General features: G+C 40.3%; 1 long non-coding RNA gene across 1 annotated transcript in view; it reads left to right on the top strand.

Annotated features, from left to right (window-relative positions):
- Positions 1 to 13328, top strand: part of LOC131565883 (uncharacterized) — a 66707-nt gene extending 53379 nt beyond the window's left edge. Inside the window, exon 3 of the long non-coding RNA XR_009275492.1 lies at positions 12800 to 13328. This is a non-coding gene — a long non-coding RNA (uncharacterized LOC131565883). The remainder of the gene's footprint in view (positions 1 to 12799) is intronic.
- The last annotated feature ends 1641 nt before the right edge of the window (positions 13329 to 14969 follow it).

Consider the following 14969-nt stretch of genomic DNA (forward strand, 5'->3'; position numbering starts at 1 on the left):
TGTGTGTTTGTTTAGTTTGTGTGTTTATGTATGTCAGGGGGTTTAATCCAGATTTGGAATAATTTACTATCTATACCTGGACTTTGGGTTCTCTGTTCTGTCTTACTAATTGTTGCCTGGCAGGGGTTGTGGAAAGGCTTCTTTGGAGATATCTCTGCTGTGCTGGAGCTCCATGCTCTGACCTGGCTTTGGCTCCTGCTTATCCCTCCTGTCAGGACCTGTCAGCATCTGCAGTGCTGGGAGCAGCAGCTGCTGGCTGAGGAAAGTGTCCTCTCCCACCCCAGTGGTGCCTCCTGAGCTCCACCTGCACATCACCATTCAGGAGGGCAGAGCTGCAGTGCTGGGAGCAGCAGCTGCTGGCTGAGGGTGAGGGTTAGGTGTCCTCTCCCACCCCAGTGGTGCCTCCCGAGCTCCACCTGCACATCACCATTCAGGAGGGCAGAGCTGCAGAGTTTGGGCAGCATCTGCCTGGGTGAGGGTGAGGTGTCCTCTCCCACCCCAGTGGTGCCTCCTCCAGCACTGCTGGGTGAGGGTGAGGTGTCCTCTCCCACCCCAGTGGTGCCTCCATGGTGCTCCTGAGCTCCACCTGCACGTCACCATTCAGGAGGGCAGAGCTGCAGAGTTTGGGCAGCAGCTGCAGCAGAGGTGATGCGTTAAAGATCGGTACTTGCAGAACTGGAATATACAGGGGCATCCTTTGAGGCTTCAGGTGTGTGTGATGCTGTTTCTGAGATCGTGTCTTTGGTTTTTTTCTCTACTGTTCGTGTCAAAAGACAGAGAGGAACTGCTAGGTGTGGGGGACAACCAAGGAAACTTTAGTTGGCTGGGTAGACTTCTCCTTTTCTTTCATCTGCTGCACATCCTTCTTACCAGAGTGCTGTGAGAAAGCAATGATAAATTATAATTGTGGGAGAAAGTGGTCAAGGTAACAATTCTAGTCAGTAAAAACGTGTACTTCTCCCATCTCAGAGTCATTTTTGTGAGAATATCTGCAATCAGGAAACAGCACATCTCTACTGTCAGTTAGCTGTCTGCTGCAAGATGCAACCCAGATGTCTACCAGGAAACAGATATACAAGCTACATAAAGCCAGATAAGACAGCTACAATATTCAGTGTATAAGGAAATCCTACTGCGTACCATCCCCTCCATGCATTAAAAAAGAGCTGCTTCTTTTCACTTAAGAAAACTTCTCTTCTGAACAATGCCATGCCATTTTCTGCTGGCTTTGAAATCTCCCTAATTTCTTTGCCTAATAAATTCCCATATTTGTTTGAGGAGCATCAATATATATTCCTGTACAGAAGCCATCTGGTTGTTTAGACACAATAATATCCTCCACTGTCACTTCTTGTTAGCTTTATTTGCTATTTCAGTTTCTTCTATTTATAGCAGTGAGATGAGGCTCACTTTAAACATGCAATTTCCTTTATTTCTTGCTGACCCAAGATTAATACTAAAGGAAGATTTTCAACTTTCAAGTGTGCCAGACAGGAGGCACCATGTATTTTAAATGTCCAAACAAAAATAATTCCAGAAGGACATAAACACTGCCTGACTCAAATGCCAACAATAAGGAATATTCTTGTCAAGGATAATGAAAATTCAATGAGAACATGGAATTAATTTACAGAGTACAGATGAGTAGAAGAGCCAGCAAGAGAAATCTCAGAGAGCAAAGGGTCAAGTAAAACAAAGCTGTGCTCTAATCCTCAGCTTCATCTTAGTGATCCTTGGATGTTCAAGAGGCCTTGGTATTAAGAAGGGTTGATCTCAAGTGAGGTTTTGTTTGGAGTTTTTGTTTTGTTTGGGTTTTTGTTTGTTTGTGGGGTTTAGTTTGGTTGTTGTTTTTTTGTTTTGTGGGGTTTTGTTTGGGTTTGGTTTTGTTTGTTTTGCTGTGCTTTTTTCAGGTTAGTTTGTGTTGGCTTGTTGGTTGGTTTCATTGCTAGCTTGGGCATGGTTGTGGGTTTTTTGGGGCTTTGGGTTGTTTGGGGTTTTTTTGAGAATAAATCATCTCTTTGTAATAAGGCTCTAGCTGGGGCTGGTGATCAAGTTTTGGATGGGCAGTGCTGGATCTTGTATGCATGGGTTTGAGAAAGGTACTGCTTGCTGTTTGGGTTGTGAATATATTTATTATCCTTTTTCTTAGTGGTTTGGCTGGGTCCCAGAGTATTTAATCCGCCGTTGTGCCATTATCATTATTATCTAAATGGCCCTGTTTCCTGACTGCATGGCTTTTGGGTCATTAATGTTACCAGAATTGAGGTAAAATTATTTCTCAAATTTCCTTAACTCCTTCCTTATTTTCTTAGTGAATAAGAGTGATAATTTACATGCCCGATGTTGGAGTTCTTGTGCCTCTGTGCCACAGCTTGCTCGATGAGCAAAGGATCCGCTCAGGAGCGTGAGTGTAGGATGCAAAAGAACCTCAGACTGGAAATGAGACCTTGTGTTTCTGTGGCTGACTATGCTGGCCTGTCAGGGGTGGTGATTTCTCAAACAGGAGAGTTTGAGAAAACTCTATTTTCTCCCATGGATTGTTAGTATAAACTTTTTCTCTGTCTAACAGAGAATTAACTCACGAAAACGTTGAAAGAAACGGACAGACAGTAAAAGTAGAGTATTTTGTGCCCCTTCCCTGCTGCTCTTCTCCTACCCCAAAGAGACTGCAATTTTCCAAAACTGAGCGTGACAAAGACTCATTTCCCTGTCTAGTAGGTTTCTACAGGAATGGTGAAGGGTCTGGAGGCAAATTCATGTGAGGAATGGCTGGGCTCACTTGGTCTGTTCAGTGTGGGAAGAGAAGATGGACAGGAGATCCCATTGTGGCCTAAAACTTCCTTGTAAGGGGAAGAGTAATTTCTAAAACTGGAGATGTGGAATCTCTAGAAATGTGAACTCTTAGGGATAAGCAGAGTGGTGAATCAGAAATTTCAAATAAGCAGTGTAAAAAAGATTTTTACACAGCTTTGTAGTATCTTGACATTCCATAAAGGCTTTTGTATTAATCTTTCAACAGAAAAAAGATGGGTTTTTACCAGAGGAGTAGCTAAAATACTTATAATTCATGGTCTGGATTTGAAAATTTTTATTTTCTTTGCTTTTTGCAGAACTGAACACTTTCAATAATATCATTTGCTGAAAATTGATTGATGCCTTGGCTTGTCATTGCCAGTGTTTTCTGATCATCGTTTTCACAAAGTGCTGTTCTGCTTCAGCTTTCTCTGAAGTGGGATTTGGCATTTTCACATTTTCAGATGGGAAGTCGGTGATGAGATCTGTAGTGATGTTGTCAAAGAGCTCTCTGCTCCTGGAGCCATCAGCATGTGTGGTTCTATTCCAGAAAGAAAACAAGCAGCTGTGATGGCAAGGAGCAACAGGGGGCTCAATTATGCCCAAATGCTCAATGTTTCTGTGCACCTGGCACCCTTAGGTAGGTTGCACCGGCTTTTATTACGGAAATGTTTGTAAAAGAAGCTCTCTAGTCTTCAGTGGCACTCTAATAAAAGGCGTTTTATCCCCAGAAAAGCTAATTCACTCAGTCTGATGATATACGATTTTTGAAGTGTACCCTTGGTGTGTCACATGGCACTTCCAGAAATGAAGTTTCAGTGTGTCAGGTCTGTTAATGGGGCTAACTGTTGAAGATAACTTTTATCTCCCATTGGATTAGAAAATAAGTTGGCTAATTGTATAAAATGCAACCTAGATGTTACACTGGAAAACATAGGTGGGATGACTGGCAAATATTATAGAATTACAATAAAAAAACTAAGGAAATTTTATTTCCTTTATTTAAATATGGTCTTAAAGGATTTATGAAAATATCAGTGTTCATTGAGAAGACCATCAGTGTCCATAAACTAATTTTAGTATTTTTGTGATACTCACCTCAATGAAAGGTGAATTTTATTTTGGATTTTCTCATATTAGCATCAAGAATTTCCCCAAATCCTGAGATGTTTTCTGCTTACTTAGCATCTTTAGGTGGCTGACAATGACACTATGCTCTATTAAAACTCCGATTCATATTTCCTGTGGCATAAGGTGCAAAATTTTAAAGGAGGTATTAAAGTTTAAGTAAACTTCTTAGTGCATCCTTATCTTCCAAACCCTTGAGGGTGTGGGGAAAATGAATGTTTTTTCCTTCCCTCTAGCTTTCTTATTTTGAGGAAGTAATAACGTTGTGAGATGTTTTCATATTAGCCGAGAAATCTGAATAAAGTTAACAGAAAATAAAATATCATGCAATTTACCATTAAGTTCAGAGGAAATAGGTAGGTACATAGATTAAAAGCATATTTTCACAGAAATAAAATAAATCTTGTATGAATTGGAGCTTCCTATTTCTTTCTCAGTGTGTTAAGCAGAGCAGTCTCAGTTGTGAGCTGGTAACCATTGTTCCAGTATTCTCTAGTACTCTCCTGGCATTTCTCGGGAGACTCTCAGCACTCAGAAAAGATGATTATGACAGAATTCTATCATAATAAAATATATCAAGATGAGAGGTTTGCATCTTTAAAATAATCCAGAAATTTTGAGGTGAGCAGTTCATAACTCCAGGGTATTATTAATATATTCCTCTGTGTATCATTATTTTGCATATAAAATTCCTGTCAACTGAACAGCTTAATTTATTGAGTAATGGGAAAACATCTTGTAATACATCACACTTAAAAGTTCTTAATTTATTGTTGGAATAATTTCTGGGGCTTTAGGGACTCACATGAGCTAAACTTCAGATTTTTTTTTTAATAGTTTAGAAAACTGGTATAATTTCTATAGCATAAACCCAAAGTATCTTATTAGTTTTTGTTAAATGACATTACCTAGAATAAATTATTTTCCCTTCATTTCAAACCAGAATAAATCCTAGACTCTTGGTCCTTGCAGTCATGTTCTACCTTGCACGATTTTGACTCAATATCCCGTTGTACTAAATTTTAAATGGAGCTTGAAACATGTCTAATTTAGGAAATATTTACATATAATCAAGGAAACACAACAGGGAACTCTATTTAGTAGCATTGCAGTCAGTGCTGTAATTGATATTGGAAATCTTTCTAGGAGGACACAGTTAGTTTAGCAAAGCAGTAATGGCCTCATATATTGCACACAGAGGAAACCAGCAAATTGCACTGCGTATTTATTTACCACCTTCATCAGTATATTATGGTGTGAAGGGTGCTTTTATCTATTTAGTAAATTTGCTTTGTCATGACTCAGCAGAGTAAGCTGTATTTTGTGCTTGAGACTCTTCTCAGGATTTCTATTTGGGGGAGAGAAAGCCTGTCAGAAAAAGAAAAACCCTGAAACATTTTTTTTTTAAAAAGCCCCAACAAAAGCCAAAACACCTGAAGTGTCTGAATGTGTGGTGTGGTAATACAAACGATGTAAGCAAGAAGACTTCCCAGAAAAGAGGAGTCACACTTTTAATCAAGTGCAATAGTGTGTGGACTGCACGTATTACAGCACATTAAGTCTTACTGGTGCTTCAAACTATATTGATTTTTAGAATGCATAGCCTCAGCCTTTCCCTGAACAAATTCCAAGAAATCACTCTTGTCACTTACTGTGCTCCACAATATCCTACGGTGCTTGCAAACAACGGTGGAGCTTTTGTGGGAAAAACTGCTCAGGTTGGCGTTCTGTGCTGCTGCAGTTTGGGGCTCTCTGGGGCCAGGGCACCGGTTTGCTGGCAGGTGAGCAGGGTGGCAGCGACAGGTGCAGCCCTGGTTCCTTCTGGATGCCATGGGCAAGGCTTGGCTTCCTTCCTTCCATCCTTCCCCGAAGGCACCCAGCAGCAGCAGAGAGCACCTCACCTGGGCAAAGGAACAGCCTCACCTGGGCAAAGGAACACCCTCACCTGGGCAGGCAAACACCCTCACCTGGGCAAAGGAACACCCTCACCTGGGCGGGCAAACACACCCCCTCACCTGGGCAAAGGAACACCCTCACCTGGGCAAAGGAACACCCTCACCTGGGCGGGCAAACACACCCCCTCACCTGGGCAAAGGAACACCCTCACCTGGGCAAAGGAACACCCTCACCTGGGCAGGCAAACCCCCTCACCTGGGCAAAGGAACAGCCCCTCAGCTGGGCAGGCAAACACACCCCCTCAGCTGGGCGAGCCCCCGTGGGGGTGCCCAGAGACCCCCAGGCCAGGAGAGCAGCCCCTTCCCCCTGAGGACCCCCTCGGGCAGGATGTGCCCGCTGTCAGCAGGGATGCAGGAGCTCGGCTTTGGCCTCTCCTCTGCCTCGGCTCCTGGGCTGAGCTGGAATCGTGGCAGGTATCATTTTCTTTTCGGTCTGTGTAGCTTCATTGATACAGGAGTGTTGAGGAGGTTAATTTGCCTGTGGGCACCGTTTTATTAAAAACATTTCTGTCGTCCAGCCGTGCTCTGGGTCCTGGCCAGGAGCCCCAGCTCCACGGGCAGTGCCTGGTGCTGGCTTTGTCATGCGTGAGGAGCGCGTTGCCATTTATTGAAACGAGCTGTGAAAATCATAGATACAGCTCCAGGCTTGAGTGTGCGTGCAGCTTATTTGGGTTTAGAGATCTTCCTTTCCTTCACCTCACAAGTCTACCAAACGAAATGGGTTGTAAATCAAAATACTCTGGATCCTGTGTTCAGCAAGAACTCATAAGCCTTCTTTTTATATTTTGTGTTCTTTTCAATTTAAATATTGACACCTTTTTTTTTAGCTAATTGATGAAAGTTCCCTTTGTTTAATGTAGTGACAACCTAAGTAACGGTGCCAGTGTTTCCTTTAATTTTCACTGCTATGGTTGTGTGAGTTTAATATTAAGTTACTAATTTGTTGGAGGTGAAGGCAATCGGTATTAGAGTGAAAAAGCTATGAATCTTAATATTGGTCTGAACAGAAAATGTAATATTTAATACTTCTCTAGTGAGACATTGAGCAAAGCACAAAATGATGATAAAGGAATAAGATGTTAGAAATATGTTAGAAAATGTGGGATTCTGCTAGTCTAGAAATACCTCAGGAGGTGATGAGTCAAGATAGAAGAGACACTTGCTCACCAGCAGTTAATGAGATCTACCTGTTACAAGGGTTAGTGTTTAAATCCCTGATAAGCTGATAAGTGAAATCTGGATTGCTTTTGGAAGGTGTAATATATTTCTCTAGAAATTGCAGGAAAAACTTAAAATACTATGTTTATACTCTTTATTGTATTCAGTGTTCTGGGGATGAAATTTACTGGTATTTTCAATAGAATGGTTTAAAATGAAGTAAAACTGTGTTGTTTTCTAGTCAGGCTTTTAGTACATTTATATGAAGGTGGTAATTTTAAAATTATGATGAAAGTTACCTTTTCAGAGACGTAACACATTAACTGAATTAAATAAAGCATTGGATTGACCTGGATATCTTTTGAAAAATCATTCTGAGTCAACATCAATACAACATGAGAATGAAAGAGGAAAAGTTTGCTTGAAGAAAATGGGTTTGTTAGCCTATAACTCAGCCAAGGTTGTTGGCGTGTTTTAAACGTGGTCCAGGGCCACAATTCACACTGGAGCCTTTCCATGAAATGCCAGCAGCTTGAGCAAGGAGGGGCACAGATTCATGTGTTCTTTGCCATATAAAAGCCTGCTATTTTATGAGACAAGAAATCAAGGTACAGCAGGAAATTCAAAGGCAATACAATTCCCAGGCTGCCAACGAAGGCACAGGTTAGTGATTAAATTATTGGTAGCATTGTTAAGCAGAAATTTGCATCACTAAAGCTGTATTCAGATAACACATGCTTATTCCCTCTGTAGGACTGGTGTGTTTCAGAACCTTTTTTCCTTATATGATAATAAATATTTCACATGCATCTTGTGAACATTGAGAGGTGCAGCCATACTCAACCTGGAACGCCCAGTAGATTAAAGGGATGAGCACAGGGCTTTTTTAATTAGAGTGAAGGGTTTTATTTAATATGTGGATATAGGGAAAATAGGAGATTGAAATTTTCCTAAAAATTCTTTAGAGAAAAACCGTGAAGAAGAGAGAACAGCACTGTTAAAGTCCTGTGACTTCTATTTTTCTCATAAAAAGCTCTTCTTTTAGCTTCTAATAGATTGTGAAACCTGAGCAACCAAACACAAACATTATAGTAGCAGAGTCAATATGGGTGTTTTATGAATCCAGGTGGATAAGAAACAAGAATTGACCTAATTCTATAAAGTCCCTTTCTGACCATGTTACATGCTATAACTCAAACTTCTGTTTATTCTGTTTGAACTCAATGTGGGGAAAAATCCATAAAATGAAATGCTACAGTAAATACAGAAGGTTAGTGCTTGGGAGAAACACCAAAACTGTCAGCACTTGTAAAAGAATTACTTTGTAAAAACACGTTCTGTCTTTATGTCCCTTTTACCTTTGTGCTTCTTACTGTCAGTTCTGAGTCTGGAAGTGAGAGACTTCCTATTTATGCCTTCAATGGAATGCACATTATTTTCTGTTTCTCTCTCTTGGTGTTTCAGCAATAGCTCACTGCCTGAACAAAGGGAGATTTCTGTGGGAAATTACTGCAAAATTATATAGGGATGTGGGCAACAGGAGTATCTGCAGCAGCAAGCATCCTTTGAAATATTTTAGTATTTGGTGTCATTAAACATTATGTTACTAGTGGGCATAAAAGAACAGTATTCAATATTCTTTTGAAAATGAACAACAACAAATTATTGTTTATCCACCGAGCTTCTGCAGTTCCTATGCACTTCAAAACCACAGCTTTGTGTTTTTAATGCATCAAGGAAACCTAGGCAGAAAGGCCTGTGCTGTCCCTGAGGGTAACGTGGCTTGGCCTCCCACATTTCAGCTGAATTTAGCCAGATTTATTGGCTAAAAGTAAAAGCCAGAGCTGAAGTAGAAAGGTGGCTCAGCAAGTGAGAGGCATAAATTAAATATCCAGGTCGCATCATATGTAGGAAATCATAGAGTTTTGAGAAGATTTAGCTTAAACATGCCTATAAATTGGTGTAGTGACTGTGACATTACCAGAGACTGGGAAAAATTACAAATGTATGGAATATAATTACCCATAGGAATCCTACTGGAGACAAGTTTATTTAGTTTTATTACTGAAATGAACAAACTTCTTCCTTCTTCTACTAAAGTTGGAAAGTAACTTTTTTATTTGCTTGGACACTAAGATAGGGTCTGGAATTTCAAATTCAGATTTAAAAAGTGAATTTAGGAGAGGTCAGATGAGGGTGATGACTGAGGAGCATTCAGGTCCATAAGAAACCAAATGAAGCTTGTAATCTGCTGTCAAACATTAATAATACATGAAGGAATATATTTGGGACTCTACATGGCTTTTGCTCATGAAAGTCAGTACTTCTAGTTCTGGATCAGGAGCTGTCAAATGGCTTGATCAGAAGGTCAGCTGTGTTCTGACCTGGAACATTTTGCTGTTTTGGCCATGAACTCTGAGTTCTTCTGTTAGGGGCTATTTCTGCACGGGTTTTTATGTCTCCAGAGCCCTGTATGAATGCTTTTAGGAATTATTCAGCTGTGTGCATGTTCAGCTATAGAGCTGTGCATGATCGCTGCAGCGCTGCCCCGACCCCTGGTTTGTGTGCGGGTGCCTCACTGCCACAGTGCCTGGTCCCATTACACACCCTCGAGTGAAGCAGAGCTCAGACCCCCTTGCAAATGACTTAAAGTCGTGCAGACCTCAGGCTCACTGAGGTTTTACTGCTTCCCTGAAGGAGCAAAATTCTCTCTTTCTGTTTGTCGACAGCTCAGGGTGTCTGAATTATAATCTGGAATTAGCAACTTCCTCACCTTTGCCATAGCGGCCACCACCATTATTCATTGTGGTTTCCTTTTTCCTGAACATAGACCAGGCATTACAGATTTAAGTTTGTTTTAAGGTTACTGAGGAGTGCAATGGGGCTGCTCGTTGAACAGAGGAGGATGCTCACCAACTCCACAGACAACTTCTGCTCTTAACAGATGGCCAAGGGTGAGAGCTGCCTCCTCTAATTAGCTTTCTGCTAATTAGATGCATTTTTCTTCCTTTGTTTTCTAACAGATAAACAGTAATATACATATTCTTTTATATGAATTTTTTTCTCAGTGGAGATGTTTGCTGGTGTAATTGAGGCGCTGTTTATCCAAGGTGGTGTCGCTGCTGCTCAGTGACTGTGTGCACAGATTTCATTATGGTGCACAGCCAAAGAACTCTGGTAACTCTGTGAAATAGAATATTTCTGCATGATGAGGATTTGTCAAGATTACTGAATTACTAAGGAGAACAGGGATGAGTGCAGTGAACCCTTCCCAGAGACAGGGAATTGATTGGCATGTTCAACATGCACTGCATGCTTTCGTATTACAAAATTTGTACAGAATCTGTGGCGAATTTCCATCCTTGGAGGCCCCGTTTTCCAGGGGCTAGAACCACTAATCTGAGTCACATTTCTCTATCCAGCCTTGTTTATTTCATCTAGGAAGCCTCCTCTGGTTGAGATGTCTGCTTCTCTGTCAGATTCGATTGAACCCAACCGAGAATTAATAAAAGTGCTGTTAATGAGTAACAGAGAGCACACTGTAATGTGACTCTCATTTCCTTAGGAAGGGTAGCTCAATAATGGCTTAATCTTTTGGTACTTAAATTATCCAGATAAACAACAACAGAACATAGGTACAAGGACACAAAATGAAAATAAGACTTTTGTTTCCCTGTGTCCACTGTGTGATGGATAGTGGTGGGTGTAGCAAAGTTCTTTTCTGATAAAATATATTTATCCAAAGAATTTATTATTTTTTATATAAATTTCTTCATTTGAGTGGCGCTTCTTCTGTTTTACTGCATGGTATCAGTTGTGAGTATATTAAAATGTCTGAGAGACATGCAAGGTGAAATGCCAGCAAGAACAAAGTACTGCAAATACCAAACAGAGCAGGCAGGAAGGGGATGCTTTCTGCACATGCTGTACCCTTCAAACTCCAGTTTGAGACAAATCATCTCTCCTGCTCTGCAGGAAATGGGATTCTGTGCATTATGCACACAAACTGATTTGAGCTGGTCAGCAGGCAGCATTAGCCAGCTCTGGGGCATCCACAGTAGATATGAGGCCTTTTTTCTCCACCAAACAGTTTTTCCATGCGTAAGTTTTGTTTCAGGTAGTAGATTTGTCCCATATCAGCAGTTAATCTTCCACCGCTGACATTTCATAAATGCAGCGCAGGTCAGTTCCACAGTTATTATCTTGTGGGCTTCCTTTTAAAATAGCTTTTGTACTCCTGTCTAATACAAATAGTCATTTTTAAAACAGTGACAGATATCAGGTATAAAAGCTGGCAAGAAATAAATGCCTGTTTTTCTCAGTCTTTGGCCTGTGGTTTATTTTGTTTTGGATTTTTTTTTCCCGTCTGTAGCATCTTCTACTGCAGCTGCTGTAGCAGCACCTCTCAATCTTTGGATCCTTGCTGTCAGAATAATCATGAATATTAGCTACAGCACGTGTTCCCAACAAAACATAAAACTGAGCTTAAACTAGATTTCTTTCACTTCCATTCATTGAGTTCTCCAGTAAGTTAAAGTGCAGTGAATGCCCTATTATATTTATCATTGTACTCAATGAAACTCAGCAGCTTGAATTCTATACTGTAGACCATGGCAGAAGACAGAGAATGATTTTAAATCATGCCTGTTGAAACATACTTTTCTTTAGTTGGAAGGACCCTAGGTGATTTCTAATTTCCATTTCCTTTTTTTCTTCTTTGTGTGTGTGTCTATCTAGTGTTTCCTGAGTTTTTCCATTGATTATGATGGAAAAGCAAAGACCTTTTGGAATTCTGATAATGAATCATTGTAGCACTTGCTGAATTGCCTGGAATCCTGAATAATTGTTGTTTGGGCTACCAAAGACTGCCCCAGACATTTTCCAGCCTGTGTTACACCAATGCAGTTTCACTGCTGCCAGTGGAGCTGTACCATGGGTGACCCAGGCCAGGAAATCCAACCCAGCCCAAATTCAGTTTGCTTCCACCTTCACTTGATGTTTAACACTGTCAAACAAAGGCCTTTTCTGTAATCCTCAGGGCCTGCTTAAACCCAATTTCATAATGCTTATGAAAGAAATATGTAATTGTGTTTAAGATGCTCAGCAAAGTAATGTAGAAATAGTAATGCTATGAGAAAACTAGGGGAAAATTTGTCATTTACCAACATCTGGAAAGAGCTCCAGCTCCACACAAATTGCAATGACTAAAAATGCAGCCAGCAGGAAGCCATTAATTACAACATCCTCCTGCAATCCAGAGTCAATTGTAGAATGCTTTTTAATGTAGATGATGACTGTGACCAATACAGATTTTATTACTATTTCCATAAACCAGAAAATGAAATCATTCTGAATTGCTTTATTTAAATGTCAGGTTGACCACAGAGCTACTTGCTTTATGCCCATAATGTTGAATGAAAGTAATTTGGTTTCCTGCTGAGCCCCTGCATTTGTGCGGGAGGATGATTGGTTTAAGGCAGTTCTGTATTTTGATATATCTTCATGTGTTAATAAGGAAAAAGACTGGAAGGTAATCTTAGCTGCACCTTACAGATCTCAAATTCTTCCTAATGTTAAATATCTCTGGGCCATAACAAGTGTATCTGCATTTTAGTCTGGTTGCTTGTTAATGAAAGAGAACACTGCCAACGAGGCAGAACAGGCAAACTGGGCCAGCTCCCCGTGTCTGCTGGAAATGGCTCAGTGGGAGCTTGGGCTGGAGGTCTCCAGAGGTGCTGATGCTTCTGTGATTATTCCCTCTGTAGGAGTGGTGCGTTTCTGAGCTCTTTGTGTTTCTGGCTGCCTGTGGGACCCTTACAAAGGCTTGGTGTCTGTGAGACTCCTTGGAAAGGGACAAGAGTCAGTGCTGACCCGTGGTGTGCAAAGTGCCGTGGCACCTTCTGGGCTGAACTGCGCAGGGAACGCTTTCTGCTGATTTCCAATTCTGCTGAAAGTTCAGATGTTTCAGGCAACTGAAGTTGAAAACTTTCACTCATACAAAACTAGTGAAAATGAGAAAGAAATTGAAGGATGTCCTTTGGTTTTGAAAGTCCAAGTTTTAGCCAGATCCATCGATGCAAAAAACCTGCCGTGACCAACCTTAAAACGTGGGTTTTATGTGAACTCCATGGGAATCCACAGAAAAATGAAAGATAAAATCAGAACTAACAGCATTGTACAATAATTGAACTCTGTGAGATACATTTCTTGTTAGATGTTGTACATGTGTAGTTAATAGTCTGAAGCCTCATGAATATTAATCCTGAGACATCAAAGTAAGACTACAGTGTGTAACAGCAAGCTAATCTCCAAGTTCAACAAACAGTATACTTCTAATTTAGATAATGAAAGGCTTAGGGTTTTAAGTAAAATAAATTTTGTGTAGTGGTAAAAGGATTGATAGTTTGAGTGATTTCCTCTGACGGCAGTGCTGCAGCACCCAGTTCTGAAAGCCTTGAATCTTTCAACACAGTCTATTTCATAATAGGTCACTGATGCTTCTAAGCTGATATTTTAGGGTACCACTATCAGATTTATCACTTCTGGAAATTTTGCTTAATTCAGGGCATGTTTTACTTAAGGAGGACAGCTTGAAACTGTCATGTCCTAGACCGTGTCAGCAAACCTGAATGTTTTACAGTTTTGCATTGGGAGCCCCCAGCCTGAGGCCTCTCAACAAGGGCAGTTTTCCAAGATTAGAGCCACTTAAAGGTGCTTCTAACTTTGCTTCCTTGCAAGGCTTTTCACTGGGCACAAAGGGAAGCCGAGTGCCACTTTGGGGAAGTTTGTTTGCTTTGGCACTGTTACTCAAACCTTTGCTGATTTTGGCAATGTTTTGCTCTAAGCTTGATGTGCTCCCAGTGGTCTTGGACTTTTCCAAGTCAAAAACCAGACCAATATTCCAGGCCAGTGCTAGAGGAACAAAACTTAAAGTAAATCAAATTCTGCAGCAAAACATTATAGGAGCTGAGTTTATAGTTGATAGTTGATGTTAAAGTTGATAGTTTGATGGTTAAGATGCTACAATTAGCAGTTTCTTCCAAATAACATATGGGGGGAGGGGGATTTTGTTGTTTTAAAGGTACAATCACAGTGCACTAGTAAAAAAAGGAAATTAAATGTAAATAAGAAGAAGAATGTTAAGAGAGAGGAAAAGCAATCCCCTGGAAACTCATAAAATATGGGGTTTTTTCCTTTAAAAGGGTATAAATGTAAAAAATATTTTTAAGTGTTGAATAACATTGGACTGAAATAGCTTGAAGGCATTGCACAAGTGGCTGTAAGTAAAGATTTTAATAATGGTCTCTGCAGACAAAGAAGCAGTATGTCATAGCTATTGACTAACTCTGTTTTTAGAATGAAACTAAAAGTAAATTCAACATAGTGCTCTGAAGCACAGTCTATTGAACTGCTGAAGTTATTAAATGTGAGAGAGATGCTTGGAGAGTGTATTTGTGAAACAGATAAAAAAATTTCAACCCTTTTCCAACAACAAGACAAAAAAAGCTTGGGCTTGCTGCCTGTTAGAATAAGTTGACATAATTTCAGCAGCTTCTCAATGGCAATTTTAGAACTGCTATTACTTTTAGCAAAAATATGGTCTCTGTTATTTTGTTTATAAAGTGGTAAGAGTAATTTCAGGGTGTGATTCTGCTGGATGCTGCCTGTTTTCATTCAAAAAGCCTTCAAAATAAAAGTGGAATAGACGCTTTATTCAAAATTAAAGAAATTAAGCAGTTTGCAATATTCTGTGTGCAAGGGTACCACAAATACGCCAAGAAAGCTCTGCTTCACTGCTGCATGATTTCCTATTCCTGTATAAATGGCTTCATGTAAAGTAAATGACCTCTAGAAAACAACAGTCACTCAGAAGGAAAGACTCGCACCTTTTTTATGACTGAAACTGCAGTTGAAGTGGCAGAGTTATATTTTTCA

This window comes from Ammospiza caudacuta, chromosome 18 (assembly GCF_027887145.1).
Source record: "Ammospiza caudacuta isolate bAmmCau1 chromosome 18, bAmmCau1.pri, whole genome shotgun sequence".
Lineage (NCBI taxonomy): Eukaryota > Metazoa > Chordata > Aves > Passeriformes > Passerellidae > Ammospiza > Ammospiza caudacuta.